This window comes from Schistocerca nitens, chromosome 3 (assembly GCF_023898315.1).
Source record: "Schistocerca nitens isolate TAMUIC-IGC-003100 chromosome 3, iqSchNite1.1, whole genome shotgun sequence".
Taxonomy (NCBI): Eukaryota; Metazoa; Arthropoda; class Insecta; order Orthoptera; family Acrididae; genus Schistocerca; species Schistocerca nitens.
Genome location: NC_064616.1, coordinates 864338915 through 864361465, shown reverse-complemented (window position 1 = coordinate 864361465; position 22551 = coordinate 864338915). Strand labels below are relative to the sequence as shown.

The 22551-nt window shown below is 45.4% G+C and overlaps 1 pseudogene; it reads right to left on the bottom strand.

Moving 5' to 3' along the window:
- Positions 1-13367: 13367 nt before the first annotated feature.
- Positions 13368-13485, bottom strand: LOC126250409 (5S ribosomal RNA; annotated as a pseudogene).
- Positions 13486-22551: the final 9066 nt, after the last annotated feature.

Genomic DNA, 22551 nt, shown 5'->3' with positions numbered 1-22551 from the left:
CAACTGACGCGCCAGGTGGAAATGGCATGGCAAGCCGTCCCACAGGACTACATCCAGCATCTCTACGATCGTCTCCATGGGAGAATAGCAGCCTGCATTGCTGCGAAAGGTGGATATACACTGTACTAGTGCCGACATTGTGCATGCTCTGTTGCCTGTGTCTATGTGCCTGTGGTTCTGTCAGTGTGATCATGTGATGTATCTGACCCCAGGAATGTGTCAATAAAGTTTCCCCTTCCTGGGACAATGATTTCACGGTGTTCTTATTTTAATTTCCAGGAGTGTAGATCCTCAATTGGCCTCACAAGGACAGAGTGAACCCTGCTTGCCAACAGCACTCGGCAGACCCGGATGGTCGACCATCCAAGCCCGACAGCTCTTAACTTCGGCAATCTGACGGGAACTGGTATCACCACCGTGGCAAGGCCGTTGGCTTATTCCATACAACACTACTGGCTAATAAAATTGCTACACCAAGAAGAAATGCAAATGATAAAGGGGTATTCATTGGACAAATATATTATACTATAACTGACATGTGATTGCATTTTCGCGCAATTTGGTTGCATAGATCCTGAGAAATCAGTACCCAGAACAACCACCTCTGCATAATAACGGCCTTGATACGCCTGGGCATTGAGTCAAACAGAGCTTGGATGGCGTGTACAGGTACAGCTGCCCATGCAGCTTCAACACGATACCAGAGTTCATCAAGAGTAGTGACTAGCGCATTGTGACGAGCCAGTTGCTCGGCCACCATTGACCAGACGTTTTCAATTGGCCAGAGATCTGGCCAGGGCAGCAGTCGAACATTTTCTGTATCCAGAAAGGCCCGTACAGGACCTGCAACATGCGGTCGTGCATTATCCTGCTGAAATGTAGGGCTTCGCACGGATCGAATAAAGGGTAGAGCCACGGGTCATAACACATCTGAAATGTAACATCCACTGTTCAAAGTGGCGTCAATGCGAACAAGAGGTGACCGAGACGTGTAACCAATGGCACCCCATACCATCACGCCGGGTGATATGCCAGTATGGAGATGACGAATATACGGTTCCAATGTGCATTCACCGTGATGTCGCCAAACACGGATGCGACCATCATGATGCTGTAAACAGAACAGGATTCATCCGAAAACATGACGTGTTGCCATTCGTGCACCAAGGTTCGTCGTTGAGTACACCATCGCAGGCGCTACTGTCGGTGATGCAGCGTCAAGGGTAACCGCAGCCGTGGTCTCCGAGCTGATAGTCTATGCTGCTGCAAACGCCGTCGAACTGTTCGTGCAGATGGTTGTTGTCTTGCAAACGTCCCCATCTGTTGACTCAGGGATCGAGACGTGGCTGCACGATCCGTTACACCCATGCGGATAAGATGCCTGTCATCTCGACTGCTAGTGATACGAGGCCGTTGGGATCCAGCGCGGCGTTCCGTATTACCCTCCTGAACCCACCGATTCCATATTCTCCTAGCAGCTATTGGATCTCGACCAACGCGAGCAGCAATGTCGCGATATGGTAAACCGCAATCGCGATAGGCTACAATCCGACCTTTATCAAAGTCGGAAACGTGATGGTCCGCATTTCCCCTACTCACACGAGGCATCACAACAACGTTTCACCAGGGAAGGCCGTCCAACTGCTGTTTGTGTATGAGAAATCGGTTGGAAACTTTCCTCATGTCAGCACGCAGTAGGTGTCGCCACCGGCGCCAACCTTGTGTAAATGCTTTGAAAAGCTAATCATTTGCATATCACAGCATCTTCTTCCTGTCGGTTAAATTTCGCATCTGTTGCACGTCATCTTCGTAGTGTCGCAATTTCAATGGCCAGTAGTGTATTTCGTCCCAAACATGGTAGGCAAAGAGCGTGCCGTAGAAGAGATTTGTTTCGCAGTGTTGAAGCTGAAAATTGCTCATAGCTCTTGAAAATCGCATTTTAAAGTTCATGTTTAGTAGAGTTTTGGACTCGAATGATCGTTTCTGTCATATCCATGAATAGTGACCATTCCTCCTGGGACATTCTGTATAAATATGTGGTATGGTAAGGTAGATAATCAGCCTGTTGCGTTACCGCGTCGTCTTACAGGTCCCTGTTATCTGGGCTTTCTTGAAAATGAGCTTCCCGCATTGCTGGAAGAGATTCCTTTGGTTGCAAGGATGGGTGTGTTTTTCCAGTATGAAGGGGCCCCTGCACATTCTAGTCGTCAGGGTACAAGGGTACATCACCTAAACGTAACATAATCCACAAGATAGATCGTCAGAAATTGTCACGTATCTTGAGCACCAAGGTCCCGCGAATTTACGCCTTTAGATTTTTGCCTTGAAAATGGTTAAAAGACGAATTCTAAAAAGAAAAATTTAACAGAAGAGACTACTCGATAGCTCGTGTTATGAATAGTACTGCCCTGAAACGAACGCCAGAATGATCACAGAAGAGCTGCACGTGATGCTAAATTCGGCAGTGCATTTATGAAAATCAACTTTGAACTAAGTCATCCGCCCCTGCTTCACACCTTAGTGTGTACTTGTTTGAGTTATATTGTAACAGTTACATCTGCGTAAGCAATAAAAACTGACAAGTTATAAGGGTCATTTTATGCAAATTAATCAATACTACCACGACCTAAAACATATACTATTCCACCTCAGACAGCCTGTAATTTGCATTGACGCTCATGTCACTACCGGACACTAGCAGCTAAATATCATAATGAAGTGGTCACAGCCCGCATCTCGTGGTCGTGCGGTAGCGTTCTCGCTTCCCACGCTCGGGTTCCCGGGTTCGATTCCCGGCGGGGTCAGGGATTTTCTCTGCCTCGTGATGGCTGGGTGTTGTGTGATGTCCTTAGGTTAGTTAGGTTTAAGTAGTTCTAAGTTCTAGGGGACTGATGACCATAGATGTTTAGTCCCATAGTGCTCAGAGCCATTTTTGAAGTGGTCACTTTTCATGCACTGTTTACCAGTCATTTGTCAATACAGTCACCGTAGATAACATTGACTACGGTGCACTAGTCTTCGCTGTGGAACATGTCTATCTTCAAAACGATTCCGTCCCCAATGAGGGCCATCCTGCAACTGCTAGTTGACACAAGGCGGACAGTGGCTGGTTCCCTTCCTTGGTTGGCCCTCCGTCTACCGCCAGGTTCCTGCGCACGTGGCTCTTAGAACCGGCTGAATATTGATCAGCGAGCGCGCTGCGCCCGAGCCGGCGGTGTGAATCACAGACAGCACGCCGTCTGTCCCCGTTGTCTCATCCGTCTACCCCACAACTGCGGGCGCTTGCTTTATACTTACATTACCACTGAAGAAAGCTGGAACAGCCAGGAGGAAATTGTCGGAGCTAATCGAAATACACAGTACGCAGTATAACATCGTTCCAGTACTTAAGATCGCAGAGAAATGTCACATATTTAACTCCAGCCGCACCTTCCCTCGTGTGACAGGAATACCAGTGTTACGCCATCATGAGCAAATTAAATAATAATGTAATAATTGCGTGTGGCTCAATGGTGAAGTAGAGGTTTTAATTGGATGCCACTTCGACGACTTGTGTGTTCCTAATCTACCACAGTTATCCAACCGGGGGAAAGGACTTACAGTTTAACGTAGAATCTGAACCACGTTTCGTTCCAGACAAAATAGTTTTGAACACGTTTCCCGAAAACTGTCTTAAGCGCCGGCCGATGTGGCCGAGCGGTTCTAGGCGCTTCAGTCCGGAACTGCGCTGCTGCTACGGTCGCAGGTTCGAATCCTGCCTCGAGCATGGATGTGTGTGTGATGTCCTTAGTTAGGTTTAAATAGTTCTAAGTCTAGGGGACTGATCACCTCAGATGTTAAGTCCCACAGTGCTTGGAGCCATTTGAATCTGTCTTGAGCAGCAAGCTCGACTTTAAACCGTCTAGCTACAAACAGGCCGGACTTTATCGACAGTGTCAGCATAGAGACTGGGGTTATTGGTCATGATATCACTATAGTCGTTACTAAAATAAATAAATCTAACAAGAAGGCTAAAAGAGTATTTTTGCTAGAAAAAGCAGAGAAGTAGTAATTAGCATCTCACTTAGACAGTGAATGGACATCATTTAGTTCAATATGATGAACGAGCAGGGATTGTGGACAAAGTTTAAACGGATTGCAAATCAAACTCTCGATAATTATGTGCCGAGTAAGTGGGTTGAGGACGGAAAGGTCCACCGTGGTTTAACAACAAAATTTGGAAATGCTGAGGAAGCAAAGACTGTTGCACTTTCGGTTCAAAAGAGAACGTGCAAATGACTACAAACAAAAGTTAGTAGAAATTCGTGCGTCTGTATAGAGATCAATGAGCGAAGCATACAGCATCTACCGTCGTTTCGTCGTAAATCTTTGTTCAGTAGTAGGAAAGTGTGTCATGAACAAAATATCTAAAATCCTGACCGGTGGGGTGTGAACATGGAGCTGAAGGTGGGGGGAGGGTGTTCTTTAAAGGTCACCTAATTATAACTTTCTTGACTATCTAGAAATTCACGGCTTCTAGTAAAAATGTTTCGCAGTACAGAATTAAACTACATTAAATTTCCTACAAAAAGGGTCCCATTCATTTTTCCTCTAGGAGTAATAACTTCCGTGTTGCAGTGGATGCAAAATCACAGATTATTAAAAATGGTATTCTAACGGTATAAAATTACGTTCCCTCGTGCTTCTAATGTCCACGCCCGCTTTTTCACCCTGATACACTCCGACAACAAAATTTATCTCTTAATACGGTTCTGCTGTACTTAGATGTGGTACACACATTTAGTATTTGTTTTGAACCTACTTCATTTAACAACAAACGTTAATTTAATACCACTGAAATACTATTTTTAATAATCTGCGAATTTTCGCTCCCTGTAACGCGGAAACTATTGCCCCAGGGGGAAAAATAAATGAATTGAACCCTTTCCTTAGGAAAAGTTTTCGCTAGATGCCGCGGTTTCCGGGACAAAGACATTTTTTTAACGTCGTTGACTGGGCTAATAGGGATCCTTCACGTAGAGAAATGGATGGAATCCCAATTCCGTTTTACAGAGCTCCTTACTTCGCCTGAATTTATCGCGAATTCCTCGCCCAGCACAAAGTCCCAAACGACAGGAAAAAAACACTGATTACTCCAGTATATAACAAGGGTAAAAGAACGGACCCCAAAAATTACAGACCAACGACCTCAATTTGGAAATTTCTGGTAAGTCCTACGGGACCAAACTGCTGAGGTCATCGGGTCCTAAGCTTACACACTGGTTAATCTAACTTAAACTAACTTACGCTAAGAACAACACACACACCCCTGCCCGAGGGAGGACTCGAACCTCCGACGGGGGGGGGGGGGGGGGGGGGAGCCGCGCGGACCGTGACAAGGCGCCCTAGACCGAGGGGCTATCCCACGCGGCCAACGTCCTTAACATCGATATACTGCAGAGTTCTTGAACATACTCGTATTCTCAGTTCAAATATAATAAATTTCATTGAGATGGAAAAGCTGCTGTCCACAAATCAGCTCTGATTGAGAAAGCACTGTTTGTGCGAAACTTAGCTTACACTTTTCTCATATGATATCCTGCGAACCATGAATGTGGGGCAACATGCAGAAGCCATGTTCTTAGATTTCCAAAAAGCGTTTGACACGGTACCCCACTGCAAACTGTTAAGGTAGTACAAGCATACGAAGCAGGTTCCCAGATATGTGAGTGGCTCGAAGACTTCTTAAGTAATAGAAATACGTTGTCTTCGATGGCGAGTTTCCGTCAGAGAGAAGGGTATTGTCAGGAGTGTCCCATGGAAAGGTGATCAGACAGCTACATCTACATCTACATCTACATTTATACTCCGCAAGCCACCCAACGGTGTGTGGCGGAGGGCACTTTACGTGCCACTGTCATTACCTCCCTTTCCTGTTCCAGTCGCGTATGGTTCGCGGGAAGAACGACTGTCTGAAAGCCTCCGTGCGCGCTCGACTCTCTCTCATTTTACATTCGTGATCTCCTCGGGAGGTACAAGTAGGGGGAAGCAATATATTCGATACCTCATCCAGAAACGCACCCTCTCGAAACCTGGCGAGCAAGCTACACCGCGATGCAGAGCGCCTCTCTTGCAGAGTCTGCCACTTGACTTTATTAAACATCTCCGTAACGCTATCACGGTTACCAAATAACCCTGTGACGAAACGCGCCGCTCTTCTTTGGATCTTCTCTACCTCCTCCGTCAACCCGATCTGGTACGGATCCCACACTGATGAGCAATACTCAAGTATAGGTGGAACGAGTGTTTTGTAAGCCACCTCCTTTGTTGATGGACTACATTTTCTAAGCACTCTCCCAATGAATCTCAACCTGGTACCTCTTATCGTCTCTATAATAAATGATCTGACGGACAGGGTGAGCAGCAATCTGCGACTGTTTGCTGATGATGCTGTGGCGTAGGGGGAATACAGGATGACCTAGACAAAATTTCTAGTTGGTGTGATGAATGGCAGCTTGTTATAAATATACAAAAATGTAATTTCATGTAGATGAGTAGGAAAAATAACCCCGTAATATTCTAAAACAGCATTAACAGCGTGCTGCTGTACATAGTCATGTTGATTTAATGTCTAGGCGTAACGTTGTAAAGCGGTATAAAATGCAACGACCACACAAGAACGGTAGTAGAGTAGGCGAATGGTCTACTTCGGATTATTGGGAAAATTTAGAAAAGTGTGGCTCACTTATAAAGGAACTCGCGTATAGAAAACCATTGTGACCCGTTCTTTAGTACTGCTTGAGTGTTTGGGATCCCCACCAGCTCGCATTAAATGAAGATATCAAGGCACTTAAGAGGTGGGCTGCTAGATTTGTTACCGGTAGGTTCGATCAACAAGCAAGCATTACGGAGTGCTCCGTGACCTAAAATAGGAATCCCTAGAGATACGAGAATGTTCTTTTTCCGAAACACTGCTGAGAAAATTGAGTGAAACTGACTGCAGAACGATTCTTCTACCGCCAACGGTCATTTAGTGTAAGGACCACGAAGATAAGAGAATGGTGTTAATTATTCTTTCATATGCACTCTTCTGTGTGACACATTTTTCCCAACGATAGATCTCTTGGCGGAGGCCTTAGTTGTAGAGGTCTGCATTTTGGCTGTTTAGAAGACGTTACACCTGGAATATCACTTTGTCTTCATTCTGAAAATGCCTTCCAGACAATAGTCTCTTTATCAGAGGAAGCAGGGAGAAGTCACTGCCGGCCATGTCAGGAGAACCTAATGTCTCTGTCGTAGATGAACAAATCTCTGTCGTAGATGAACAAAGACGCGTTGACGGACGGGACCTCGGGCTTAGCGTCTCCATCACAATCGTCGGTAACCATGCCAAGTGACTACCGGCAACGCAATTCATCCGCCTGGCAAACTACGAAGATGGTAAAACAGCCGGCTGTGGAGCAGGCGAAGGAAGTTTCGGGCAGCCATCTCAAAGAAATCGTCGCCAGCTACGTTACGTCACCATCCTTGCAATGCCACAGCCACTGGATTCTGATTACGACATCTCTCCACACAGCTAGACTCAACCGATTTCGACGTTTCTCCCTGCTGTGCTGCCACGAGACCTTGACTCTGTCAGCAGCACCTGATTAAAGATGACACATTCTGCAACATGTCCTCAGGATAATTGTGTTACCGTGGTCTATCTCTTGTGAAGAGGCTCTGAACTTGGCCACTTTATTATCGAGTACTACTGATTGTGACGTGTTTTAGGCGCTGTGAATTCTAGAACGTCGCCAGCCGGGGTGGTTCAAATGGTTCAAATGGCTCTGAGCACTATGGGACTTAACATCTGAGGTCATCAGTCCCCTAGAACTTAGAACTACTTAAACCTAACTAACCTAAGGACATCACACACGTCCATGCCCGAGACAGGATTCGAACCTGCGACCGTAGCAGTCGCGCGGTTCCGGACTACAGCGCCTAGAACCGCATGGCCACCGCGGCCGGCCGGCCGGGGTGGCCGAGCGGTTCTAGGCGCTACAGTCTGGAACCGCGCGACCGTTACGGCCGTAGGGAGATAGGGCACCATCCGGGAGGGGGAGTTGATGGAAGCCACCTTGGGAAAGGAGATGTAGGGTGTAGAGATGGAGGGTAGGGGGGACACAACAGTGAAGACGTGGCAGGGGGCGGGGATGGGAGAGGAGAGGAGCAACCAGGGGGTGAGGGGGTTCAAGGCGGCGGGAGGTGTAGAGGATGCGGATATGTTCGAGGAAGAGGAGCAGATGGGGGAAAGGAATGAGATCATAGAGGATCCGCGTGGGGGACGGGAGGCGTATACGGAAGGTGAGGTGGAGTGCATGACGCTCAAGGATCTGGAGGAACTTATAGAATTTGGGGGGGGGGGGGCAGATATCCAGGCAAGACTGGCATAACAGAGGATGGGATGGATTAAGGTTTTGTAGGTGTGGAGGATGGTAGATGGGTGCAACCCCCCTGGCTGAGCGAGTGGCCGGCGCTTAAATACGCTATCGTGGGCGCCGCTATTGGCCGCTGGAACCACGTGTTCCACTGTGGCGCCCCCACACTAAAAGCGGGCCAGGAGGCGAGCGCCGCCACTGCTTGCGGCGCGAAGTTGTAGAGACCACTATGGGTCTTCGACGTCCATAACGTCCGGCGCGGATTCAAATTCCGCGGCGCGCGCTACCAGACACACTATTGTGAAAATAAAACCAGCCTGTAGAGTGCATTGTTGGCAACTTGGGTCCGTGACTTCGTCGAGTCTGCGCCACACTCGAAACCTAAAATGTTCAAATGTGTGTTAAATCTTATGAGACTTAACTGCTAAGGTCATCAGTCCCTAAGCTTACATACTACTTAACCTAAATTATCCTAAGGACAAATACACACACCCATGCCCGAGGGAGGACTCGAAACTCCGCTGGGACCAGCCGCCCAGTCCACGACTGTAGCGCCCTAGACCGCTCGGCTAATCCTGCGTGGCTCGAACCCTACCATCAGCTCTTACTCATCTGACCAGGCCACGGTTTTTCAGCCGTATAGGATCCAATCCTTACGAGCCAAGGAGCGGCGCTGCAGGCGACGTCGTGCTGTTACCAAAGACACTCGCGTCGGTCATCTGCTGCCATAGCTCACGAACGCGAAATTTCTCCACACTTTCTTAACGGATACGTTCGCAGTGCGTCCCACATGTGATTCGTGCGGTTATTTCACGTGGTGGTACTTGTCCTGTAGCACTGACGACACTATGAAAACGCCTCTGCTCTCGGTCGTCAGATGAATGCCGTCGGCCACTACGTTGTGCGTGGCGAGAGGTAATGCGTGAAACTTGGTACTCTCGGCACACTCTTGACACTGTGGATCTCGGGGTATTGAATTGCATAACGATTTCCGAAATGGAATGTCCCAAGCATCAAGTTCCAGCTAACATTCCGCGCTGAAAGTCTGTTAATACCCGTCGTGCGGCCATAACCACGCCTGCCACCTTTTAACACGAGTCACCTGAGTACAAATGACAGCTCCGCCAATGCACCGCCCTTTTATACCTTTTGCATTCCACAGTGCCGCCCTCTGTATCACTCTCCCATGACTTTTTCCACTTCAGTCTATGCTTTTAGGTATGTAACTGCTACAAAATTTGTCACGGGTGTTATTAATAATAGCAGCAGTAACGTCCCGTGAGATGATGTCTTAGTGTGCTTAGAAATAAATCTTTTCTAGATGTGGAGATAAGTGCAGTGTCAGTAGCAACTTGAAGTAACGATGAGCGAGATGATGCTATGGTAACTCATAGGACTGTGGTGTAAATACCCATCTGGCTGTCAACGTTTAAGTTTTATGTCATTTCCCCACTTCCCCATGAACCATGGACCTTGCCGTTGGTGGGGAGGCTTGCGTGCCTAAGCGATACAGATGGCCGTACCGTAGGTGCAACCACAACGGAGGGGTATCTGTTGAGAGGCCAGACAAACGTGTGGTTCCTGAAGAGGAGCAGAAGCCTGTTCAGTAGTTGCAGGGGCAACAGTCTGGATGATTGACTGACCTGGCCTTGCAACATTAACCAAAACGGCCTTGCTGTGCTGGTACTGCGAACGGCTGAAAGCAAGGGGAAACTACGGCCGTAATTTTTCCCGAGTGCATGCAGCTTTACTGTATGGATAAATGATGATGGCGTCCTCTTGGGTAAAATATTCCGGAGGTAAAATAGTCCCCCATTCGGATCTACGGGTGGGGACTACTCAGGAGGATGTCGTTATCAGGAGAAAGAAAACTGGCGTTCTACGGATCGGGGCGTGGAATGTCAGATCCCTTAATCGGGCAGGTAGGTTAGAAAATTTAAAAAGGGAAATGGATAGGTTAAAGTTAGATATAGTGGGAATTAGTGAAGTTCGGTGGCAGGAGGGACAAGACTTCTGGTCAGGTGACTACAGGGTTATCAACACAAAGTCAAATAGGGGTAATGCAAGAGTAGGTTTAATAATGAATAGGAAAAGAGGAATGCGTGTAAGCTACTACAAACAGCATAGTGAACGCATTATTGTGGCCAAGATAGATACGAAGCCCACACCTACTACAGTAGTACAAGTTTATATGCCAACTAGCTCTGCAGATGACGAAGAAATTGAAGACATATATGATGAAATAAAAGAAATTATTCAGATAGTGAAGGGAGACGAAAATTTAATAGTCATGGGTGACTGGAATTCGAGTGTAGGAAAAGGGAGAAAAGGAAACGTAGTAGGTGAATATGAATTGGGGCTAAGAAATGAAAGAGGAAGCCGCCTGGTAGAATTTTGCACAGAGCACAACTTAATCATAGCTAACACTTGGTTCAAGAATCATGAAAGAAGATTGTATACATGGAAGAATCCTGGAGATACTAGAAGGGATCAGATTATATAATGGTAAGGGTAAGACATAGATTTAGGAACCAGATTTTAAATTGTAAGACATTTCCAGGGGGAGATGTGGACTTAGTTATGAAGTGTAGATTAAAACTGAAGAAACTGCAAAAAGGTGGGAATTTAAGGAGATGGGAACTGGATTAACTCAAAAAACCAGAGGTTGTACAGAGTTTCAGGGAGAGCATAAGGGAACAATTGACAGGAAAGAAGTACAGTAGAAGAAGAATGGGTAGCTTTGAGGGATGAAGTAGTGAAGGCAGCAGAGGATCAAGTAGGTAAAAAGACGAGGGCTAGTAGACCTACTTGGGTAACAGAAGAAATATTGAACTTAATTGACGAAAGGAGAAAATATAAAAATGCAGTAAATGAAGCAGACAAAAAGGAATACAGACGTCTTAAAAATGAGATCGACAGGAAGTGCAAAATGGCTAAGCAGGGATGGCTAGAGGACAAATGTAAAGATGTAGATGGTTATCTCACTAGGGGTAAGATAGATACTGCCTACAGGAAAATTAAAGAGACCTTTGGAGAAAAGAGAACCACTTGTATGAATATCAAGAGCTCAGATGGAAACCCAGTTCTAAGCAAAGAAGGGAAGGCAGAAAGGTGGAAGGAGTATACAGAGGGTCTATACAAGGGCGATGTACTTGAGGACAATATTATGGCAATGGAAGCGGATGTAGATGAAGATGAAATGGGAGATACGATACTGCGTGAAGAGTTTGACAGAGCACTGAAAGACCTGAGTTGAAACAAGGCCCCGGGAGTAAACAACATTCCATTACAACTACTGACGGCCTTGGGAGAGCCAGTTCTGACAAAACTCTACCATCTGGTGAGCAAGATGTATGAGACAGGCGAAATACCCTCAGACTTCAAGAAGAATATAATAATTCCAATCCCAAAGAAAGCAGGTGTTGACATATGTGAAAATTACCGAACTACCAGTTTAATAAGTCACAGCTGCAAAATACTAACACGAATTCTTTGCAGACGAATGGAAAAACTGGTAGAATCCGACCTCGGGGAAGATCAGTTTGGATTCCGCAGAAATATTGGAACACGTGAGGCAATACTGACCTTACGACTTGTCTTAGAAGAAAGATTAAGGAAAGGCAAACCTACGTTTCTGGCATTTGTAGACTTAAGAGAAAGCTTTTGATAATGTTGACTGGAATACTCTTTCAAATTCTAAAGGTGGCAGGGGTAAAATATAGGGAGCGAAAGGCTATTTACAATTTGTACAGAAACCAGATGGCAGTTACAAGAGTCGAGGGACATGAAAGGGAAGCACTGGTTGGGAAGGGAGTGAGTTAGGGTTGTAGCCTCTCCCTGATGTTATTCAATCTGTATATTGAGCAAGCAGTAAAGGAAACAAAAGAAAAATTCGGAGTAGGTATTAAAATCCATGGAGAAGAAATATAAACTTTGAGGTTCGCCGATGACATTGTAATTCTATCAGAGACAGCAAAAGACTTGGAAGAGCAGTTGAACGGAATGGACAGTTTCTTGAAGGAGAATATAAGATGAACATCAACAAAAGCAAAACGAGGCTAATGGAATGTAGTCGAATTAAATCGGGTGATGCTGAGGGAATTAAATTAGGAAATGAGACACTTAAAGTAGTAGATGAGTTTTGCTATTTGGGGAGCAAAATAACTGATGATGTTCGAAGTAGAGAGGATATAAAATGTAGACTGGCAATGGCAAGGAAAGCGTTTCTGAAGAGTAATTTGTTAACATCTAGTATAGATTTAAGTGTCAGGAAGTCGTTTCTGAAAGTATTTGTATGGAGTGTAGCCATGTATGGAAGTGAAACATGGACGATAAATAGTTTGGACAGGAAGAGAATAAAAGCTTTCGAAATGTGGTGCCACAGAAGAATGCTGAAGATTAGATGGGTAGATCACATAACTAATCACGAAGTATTGAATAGACTTGGGGAGAAGAGGAGTATGTGGCACAACTTGACAAAAAGAAGACACCGGTTAGTAGGACATGTTCTGAGGCATCAAGGGATCACAAATTTAGCATTGGAGGGCAGCGTGGAGGGTAAAAATCGTAGAGGGAGACCAAGAGATGAATACACTAAGCAGATTCAGAAGGATGTGGGTTGCAGTAAGTACTGGGAGATGAAGAAGCTTGCACAGGATAGGGTAGCATGGAGAGCTGCATCAAACCAGTTTCAGGACTGAAGACCACAACAACAACAACATTTTCCCAAATTATATTAGACGAACTGTGGTGTTGCAAATTCAGCTTCAGGCAGATCTATGTTACTCTCTCCGTCTGAACAGGCCTTGGAAGGCCCAATGGTACCGACCGGCCGCCGTGTCATCACTAGATGCGGATACGGACGGGCATGAGGTCAGCACACCACTCTCCCGGCCGTATGTCAGTTACCGAGACCGGAGCCGCTACTTCTCAATCAAGTAGCTCCTCAGTTTGTCTCACAAGGGCGCTTTCCAACAGCGCTCGGCAGACCGGATGGTCACCCATCCAAGTCCTAGCCCAGCCCGACAGTGCTTAACGTCGGTGATCTGACAGGAACCGGTGTTACCACTGCGGCAACGCCGTTGACAGATCTGTGTTACTAGTCAAGGGATATGCCAGTTATCCAACGACGTAATGCTGCAGCTGGCTACTGCTGTAGTATTGAGGTAACGCCCGACAATGTTGCGTTGTACCAGTAGTGGTGGACTAGACTGCTACATGCTGTATTTCCGCTGTTAACCAGTTGACGCGGGCTTCCTCCTGTCATAACACACTTGGCCAGAGCAAGTATACACTATGTGATCAAAAGTATCCGGACACCTGGCGGAAAATGACTTACAAGTTCATAGCGCTCTTCATCGGTAATGCTGGAGTTCAATATGGTGTTGGCCCACCCTTAACCTTAATGGCAGCTTCCATTCTCGCAGGCATACGTTCAATCAGGTTCTGGAAGGATTCTTGGGGAATGGCAGCCCATTCTTCACGGAGTGCTGCACTGAGGAGAGGTATCGATGTCGGTCGGTGAGGCTTGGCACGAAGTCGGCGTTCCAAAACATCCCAAAGGTGTTCGATAGGATTCAGCTCAGGACTCAGTGCAGGCCAGTCCATTACATGGATGTTATTGTCGTGTAACCACTTCGCCACAGGCCGTGCGTTATGAACAAGTGCTCGATCGTGTTAAAAGATGCAATCGCCAATTGATCTTCAACAGTGTGAAGCAAGAAGGTGCTTAAAACATCAATGTAGGCCTGTGCTGTGATAGTGCCACACAAAACAACAAGGGGTGCAAGCCCCCTCTATGAAAAACACGACCACACCATAACACCACCGCCTCTGAATTTTACTGTTGGCACTACACACGCTGGCAGATGGCGTTCACCGGGCATTCGCCATACCCACACCCTGCCATCGGATCGCCACATTGTGTACCGTGACTCGTCACTCCACACAACGTTTTTCCACTGTTCAATCGTCCAATGTTTACGCTCCTTACACCAAGCGAGGCGTCGTTTGGCATTTACCGCCGTGATGTGTGGCTTATGAGTAGCCGCTCGACCATGAAATTCAAGTTTTCTCACCTCCCGCCTAACTGTCATAGTACTAGCAATGTATCCTGATGCAGTTTGGAATTCCCGTGTGATGGTCTGGATATATATCTGCCTATTACACATTACGACCCTCTTCAACTGTCGGCTGTCTCTGTCAGTCAACAGACGAGGTCGGCCTGTGCGCTTTTGTCCTGTACGTGTCCCTTCACGTTTCCACTTCACTATCACATCGGATACAGTGGACATAGGGATGTTTAGGAGTGTGGAAGTCTCTCGTACAGACACATGATACGAGAGACCCCCAATCACCTGACCACGTTTGAAGTCCGTGAGTTCCGCGGAGCGCCCCATTCTGCTCTCCCACGTTGTCTAATGAATAATGAGGTTGCCTACCTAGCTGTAGGTGGCAGCGCAATGCACCTAATATGAAAAACGTATGTTCTTGGGGTGTCCGGATACTTTTGATCACATAGTGTTTATGCTCCTAGATCAGCTGGTAGCAGCATTCCTTCAGTGCAGTGCATTCGACCGGCGTAGTTTCCACGCCTGCCATCAGCCAAGCGTGCAGCTAAGCTACTACAGCCTCATCGAGCAGCGTTACCAACTAGGCGAAGCCGCTGATCTGTGTGGTTCCAGACTTCGAACTGGGTATGCCAAGACAATGTCACCCTGGGGGCGCACGTCGGAATCATACATTGTGATATTAAGAATCAAATTAATTTAATATGAAGAACACTTATTGTGGCTTTCAGTGGATGTTATCTCTTCATAGATTCTTTACAAAGTTACATGTACATGATGATTCTTCGAGCTCCAGATTTTTCTTGATTATGACGTCGTTCGAAGTGAGTTCAGCAAGAACCCTGACTGCAAAATAAAGACGTCGATACCTTTCGTTTTAATGACTTGAAATCTTTATTAGTTGCTGTTCACGGCCAGTGTACGAAAATGTTAAATGATGTGGCAACAATGGTATTTGAACTTTAATGCTATGTTCAATGACTCTGGTGTTTAGCAACTGCACGCACGCGACCTGTGCCAGATTAATGATTTCGCCCACAGTTCTGGGTGTAGAAGTTACCTGCAGCAAAGTGCTTTCATATAAACCGGTTTGACGCTACTTCGTGACAGAGAAAAATGTTAGGTCGCTGCCCATGAAATGTAGGATCTTACGGTGATGTAAGCTCGATAACACGAAGTGTCTGCTGATGGTGCTACTATTTCGGAAAGTAACGCAATCTTTTCCTTGCCCGTGACCGTAGAGTTCCATGTGATTGCTGAGACGTAACATGTGCATTAGTCAGGGCACTAACTCTTTCTTTATGAGTTTAGACGTGGCAGAGTTATCTACACATGTTACCAGGACATACGGGCATTACACAGGAAATGGACGAGTGATTCATTCACATATGTGATCTCTGAATGTAAACCAGCAGAGGTTTTCATTTTCAAAATGCGTCAACAGAATGATACACATGGATATACGCCTACATTGCTGATTTCCATGTCTTGTAAACTTACAGAACTCGTCTTATGCTCGCTCGTCTTCTGGATTCCGCAAATAACCACTGTAGATATCAACATGGATTCCACAAACTGCGATCTCGTAATTTCATCTCATTATTATCTACCACGACAGACAGAAGATGGTAGACAGCGGTGCTCGAGCTGACGTCGGAAAAGCATTCGACATTGATCCTTACGATGCGAACAATATACGTGCTTACGACTTATCAGACATGCTTTATGATGCTACTGAAGACATTCCAATCAGCAGCATCCTACATATCGTTCTTAACCAGACCCCGTCTGATATTCGAGAAGCTTCGAACATACCGCTAGGGAGTGTTATAGGACTATTAACTTTTTATGAAGTAATTAAATGATCCGGTAGACAACGCCAGTTACAAATACTCGTATAACGTGTTGCACTTACGTATATAAATACATCCATTGTTGTGTGACACGCAATTGGCAGGAACCTGCTACAACCTATAAACAGCTAGAGTATAACCAAGTGAAATGACTTGTAAGATTTAGGCCCGGTTAAAAAACTCCTAAATATGTGTCATCCAACTACGTAGTATGTTTCTGTAATTTCGTATATAAATGAAAGAACGGGACTACAGCTGGTCGATGACCAGAAGAAAATAGATGTCCAACAGCTTTGTTTACGGCTATTGGATATCTGTGTTCTGCAAGTACGTAGAATGTACTTTACAAAACTTTTTTGATTGATACACGAGCATTGCTCATCAGACTGTGTCTATATCAGACAGTGTTAATAAAGGAGGTAGAAAATGTTGAAGCAGGAACAGCGTGCTCCGATTGATAACATTTAATTCATCACCTGGATGCATAAATATCTCCACATTTCACCTACAAACGTTTCGCATGTTTACAGAGTAGCACTATGTGGTGGAAAAACGGCTTTTAACAGGAATTGTTTGCTTTATATCCAACCTAGGTAAGTAAAAAAAAGTGGAAAAAAGAAATTACAATGAAATGAATACCCCTAGCTGCATACAGGCGTTGATGTAAGTCAACGGCGACAGTTGAAAACGTGTGCCCAGACCGGGACTCGAACCCAGGATTTCCTGCTTACTGGCAGACGCTCTATCCATATTTTGTTCGCTTTTTTTGCGTTTTTGGTCGTTTGCGTTTTTGGCCGATATTGTTCGTTGCGTTTGGTCTGGGCGGACGTCACAAGACATCCGTGGAAGTTGATCGTTGATTCCTTTACTCAGTTTTTTTTTATTCCAGAGAGCAAACAGCCCTCTGAACGAACACGCTGAGCTGTCGTGCCGGCAGTCCATCTGAGCCACCGAGGACACAGAGGATAGTGCGACTGCAGGGACTTACCTTTTGGCACGCCTCCCGTGAGACCCACAGTCCCAACTTATTGTCCCGCACTATATTCATAGTGCCCCTGCCCATTATAATCATTACTCGTGGCTTTTTGCCGATTCCCGTAAGAGTTCGGGCAATGTTTGTGCATCAGCACAGAAGAAGATAGTCAAATGGCCGGTGAGCCCTATATGTAGTGGAAAAAGAGTTTGCAGTAACACCATGTACCAGGGATGAAAACAAAATTTTGTGTATTACGTTACCTGAACTACAAGACTCATCTGCACTTACCAAATATGTCGGTAACTCATTACTTGAACGTCCGTTGGTGGTAAAATATTAACAGGACCGTCAGATCTACGACCTGGCAGTAAGCTTAGTTGTGAGAAACGTGTACCATCGAGGGCTGTCCGTCCTCATTGTTTGAAATAACACTGATAAATACCACACTGCAGGTGCAACAACCTGATAGACGTTTCGTCAGAGATACTGTGTCATCTTGTGAAAAAATGATGTCCGCATACAGTAAATTTCAAGCTGTACGTTAAGGTACCATGCCAGGTATATGACTGGAGCAATGGTGATGTGCGAGCAGTGGATCAACGCTGAAAAACAAATTATAATTAGCAAATATCAGGAATAATAATGTTAGATCTGTGTAAATGCCAACGATAGTGTCACCACTCCTTCAGAGCTTCGGTTTTTAGTCTCTGAGATGGATGGACAGCGTGCAGGTATTTTATCCAGAAAGAAGTCTTTCGAGACAGAGCACATCCTCGAACTGGAGAAGAATTGGAAAGGGAACTGGCTGTGCCCTTTCAAGGGGACCACGGTATTGGCCTTGAGCAATTCAGCGAACTCACGTAACTACTGTTTGGAAGGGGATTTGTTCTGGCATTCTCCTGAATACAAATGTAGTGTCTTATCACTGTGCTACTTCTTATGGCTAATCTTGCAGGAGAAGGATAAATTAAACACCAGGACGCATCTGCCAACGAGAATCGAGACGGTGGCGTATTATTCTTGTTCACCAGCTTATACACCTGTGTCCTGGTTTAAATTATAAATGCCACCCTACGATGTCATCGAATAACGGCGTGGAACACTGTTGACCGTGATGCAAGGACTGTGTGCTCTTGGCCCACTGCAGTGATACTTGGGAGGCCTTGCTGTTAATATCTCAAAACTGATGAAACAGTTGTGTCAAATGATGCATGAACGTACGAATCGTCCCACGTAACTAAACTTAAATGATTTGGTAACAACGTTATTAAGGAAATCATGAACTGTAGCAGTTTAGTTTTTTGACGGACTGTAATATCTTAGCTCAACATTGTCTAGCTACACGTTCGAAGCCTGTTTAAAAACAGGTGCTCGAATAAATAAGTATGTGGTAGCTATGGAAGATGATTTCTGAAGTACCACCACGGCTAAATCTAGCCTGTATATCACGTACTCTTGTGCACTAGTATAAGGGCCAGTCAAATGAAAACCGAACACCCGCCACAACGGGATTACGGAATGGTCCCATTCAAAAACAATCACGACACGCGTTGAGATATTTATCCCACTTGGAAATGAGATGATCAATTCCTGTATCGTAGAACGAGGTCGGCTGCTGACGGATCCTCAACCAAAAAATGTTCAAATGTGTGTGAAATCTTATTGGACTTAACTGCTAAGGTCATCAGTCCCTAAGCTTACACACTACTTAACCCAAACTATCCTAAGGACAAACACACACACTGATGCCCGAGGGAGGACTCGAACCTCCGCCGGGACCAGCCCCACAGTCCATGACTGCAGCGCCTGAGACCGCTCGGCTAATCCCGCACGGCGATCCCCAACCGCACCCACTCTTTTGTACTTCCTCGTCCGACTGAAACCGACGAGCTCTCATGTCTTCCGTCAGTTCAACAAAGATGTGAAAATCAGACGGTTAAAGATCCGGGTTGTACGGAGGATACTGCAGTGTTTCCCAAGGATAGCCTTCATCTGATTGGCATTATGGGTGCGGGCGTTAACGTGCAACAAGATGATTCCGTCCGACAGCATTTCTGGGCGTTTTGACTTTATGACGCGTCGCTGTTTTTGCAAAGTGTCTTCATACCGCTGCGCACTGGTTGCGGTTGCACGATCGAGGAACTCGACAAGCAAAAGACCCCTGCATTCGAAAAAGATCATCGTGAGCTTGCCAGAACTTGTGTGAACAGCTTTGGATTTCCTTGGCAGGGGTGATGTGTGATGTTTCCACTGTTGCTTTGCCCTTTTCCCTCGGGCTGTTGAAATGCTGTCGGACCGAAACATCCAGTTCAGGACAACGCCCGCACTCACGCTTCCAATCGGACGAAGGCTACGTTTCAGCTATTTGATTGGGAAATACTGCAACTTCTTCGTATAGCCCGGATCTTTCACCGTGTGATTTCACATTTTTGGTGACCTGAAGAAAGACATGCATGGACATCGGTTTCAGTCGGACGAGAGAGTGCAACAGTGGGTGTGGTTGTGGATTCGTCAGCTGCAGAGGACATGCTACATAACAGGAATTGATCGTCTCTTGTTCCACTGGGATAAATGTCTCAATGCGTGTGGTGACTACTTTTGAATGGAATCTTTCATGGTTCCATTGTGGAGGATGTTCGCTTTCCATTTGACTGGACTGCCACTCATACTTCTCTAATAGAACCTCCTCTGGTATGTTACTAATATTGTACATGACCGTTAGTTTTTAGTGAAGTGCAATTACCGAGCTTTGATTTTTGCAAGTTCAACACATCAGCGTCCGAGCCAAGGAAACGAACAGCCCAGGATCGAACATGGGCGCCGCGTTACCGTCCATGCATCTGACACATCGTCCAAACGGAGCGTCATTTTTAAGCAGTTTTTCACCTTCTCTTGGCAAATGCTCGGTTAGCTCCCCTTTTACCCTTCAGAAACAATACATAACAAAATTCCTTTGTTGACAGATCGCGTAAACAACACATTTTCACACCTTAGGATAAATCGCACTGAGACGACAGGAACGGAATTCGGCTGCAGAAAAGTACAATTAAATCAGGAATAATATAAAAACACCGGATAAATTATTAGTAATTCCTAGGAGACATTGCGCTGCTACCGTATAGCAGCGTTTCTAGCACTGATAAAGACCTCAGTTCGTAAAAAGAGTCTACAAGTTTGTTCAGGTAGTCCATATGCAGCTGTAGCCGCTCTGTGATCAGATCCCGTAGAGCTGCTAATTTTCGAAGATGCTGATTGTTATGTCTCATCCGCCGTTCAGAATAGTCCCTGACATTTTCAGTCAGATTGTCGTTGTCGGGTGGAGAATTGCTGTGTCCCCTTTATGGGTCAAGCGTGCATTACACGCACGAATCGGCTACTATGGTAGCGGAATACGAGGGCGTGCGCATGGCTTTTTTTTTTAAGTAAGAAGAACCCCCTCCCGCTGCCCCCAACTCCTTTGGGATCAAAGACGAATTACCTGCAGAAATCGAAGAAACATCAAGCACTTATTCTCAGACAATGCTCGTCCTCGAAAACCAGAAATAGAAATAGAAAAGAGCATTCGAGAATAGGAGTGGTTTATTAAAAGTATTAATGTCCCGAAAGTATCTGGAATAGAAAGTTTATTGGAACCGGGAATGAATTACAATTAAATCCTAAATTAAAATTGGGCTATTTATCGTAGAAGTAGCGTACACGCCAAATGTGGCGGCGTATTTATTGCAATAATGAATTCGATAATATCTTCTGTTATCACGTATTGCGAATGTGAATGAATATCGGGAATTTTAGCATCAAAGGTGGGCCAAAAATGGTAATCGGATGTTTTTATAGCCCTCCTGCACCAGGAGCTGTAGCGGTAGAGCACTTTAAAGAGAACTTGCAGAATTTCGTGGAAAAGTTTCCTGAAAATGCTGTTGTAATAGGGGCTGTCTTCAACTTGCCAAATATGGAATGGGGGAGTCATGTGATCAAAACTGGTGCCACAGATAGGGATCGTGTGACATTATTCTGAATGTCTTGCAGCGGCGCCATGTCACTGATTGTGCGGCCCTCCCACCGGAGGTTCGAGTCCTCCCTCGGGCATGGGTGTGTGTGTTGTTCTTAGCACAAGTTAGATTAAGTTAGTTTAAGTAGTGTGTGAGAGCGATGACCTCAGCAGTTTGGTCCCTTAGGAATTCGTACACAATTTGAATCCTGAATGTCTTGTCCGAAAATAACTTCGAGCAATAATTAGAGTGACAAATTATGAAGGTAACGTCTTACACCTCCTAGCAACCAACAGACCGGAACTTTTCGAATCAGTTAACGTAGAAGAAGGCATCAGTGATCATAATGAATGCTGTGAAAGCAACTATGAGTAAGGGCATTACAAGGCGTTTTAAGAAAGGTAGGAAAGTATATTTGCTTGGAAAGAGAGACAGGATACAAATTGCTGAGTATCTGTGTAGTCATCATCAGATACTCAGTACCGAGGATGAAGACGTAGACCACAAATGGAAAAAAAATCGTCCAATATGCCATAGACAAATATGTTCGGAGAAAGGTCTTAACGGATGGGACAGGCACACCTGGTTTAATAAACATATTAGAAATCTGCTATGTGCTGAGAAACAAAAGCTGAACGAAGTGAAAATAATTGTAACATGAGCAGTAAGAGAAGCCTTCAATGACTCTGGAAGTAAAATTTTGGCAACAGATCTGATTAAAAGCTTAAGAGGTTTTGGTTTCACATAAAATCAGTATGCGGATCGAAATCATGTATTCAGTAACTCGGGGACCATATTGGCACCAAAACGGAAGATGACAAAAAAAAGGCCGAAATGTTGAATTTGAAGATCGTAATACGATCCCTCTTTTCAGTCATCGTACGAACAACGAAATGGCAGTTATTGAGGTCAGTGATCATGGAACAGAAAATCAATTACAAACACATAGTAATGGAAATGTATCAGGAGCAGATTAGATACCTGTAAGATTCTATAGAGGTTTGCGGAAGAAATTGCTCCGCTACTAGCGGGGGTTTATTGCAGGGCGCTGGAACAACGAAGGGTTCCTAGCGACTGGGAAAAAAGTGCAGGTTATTCCCGTTTTCAAGAAGGGTGGTGGGACAAACGCACGTAATTATAGCCCTATATCGCTGACGTAAATCTGTTGTAGATTTATGAAACATGTTTTATGCTCACGTATTATGACATTTTTGTAGACCGAAAATCTCCTCCATAGAAATCAGCATGGATTCCGCGAACAGAGAT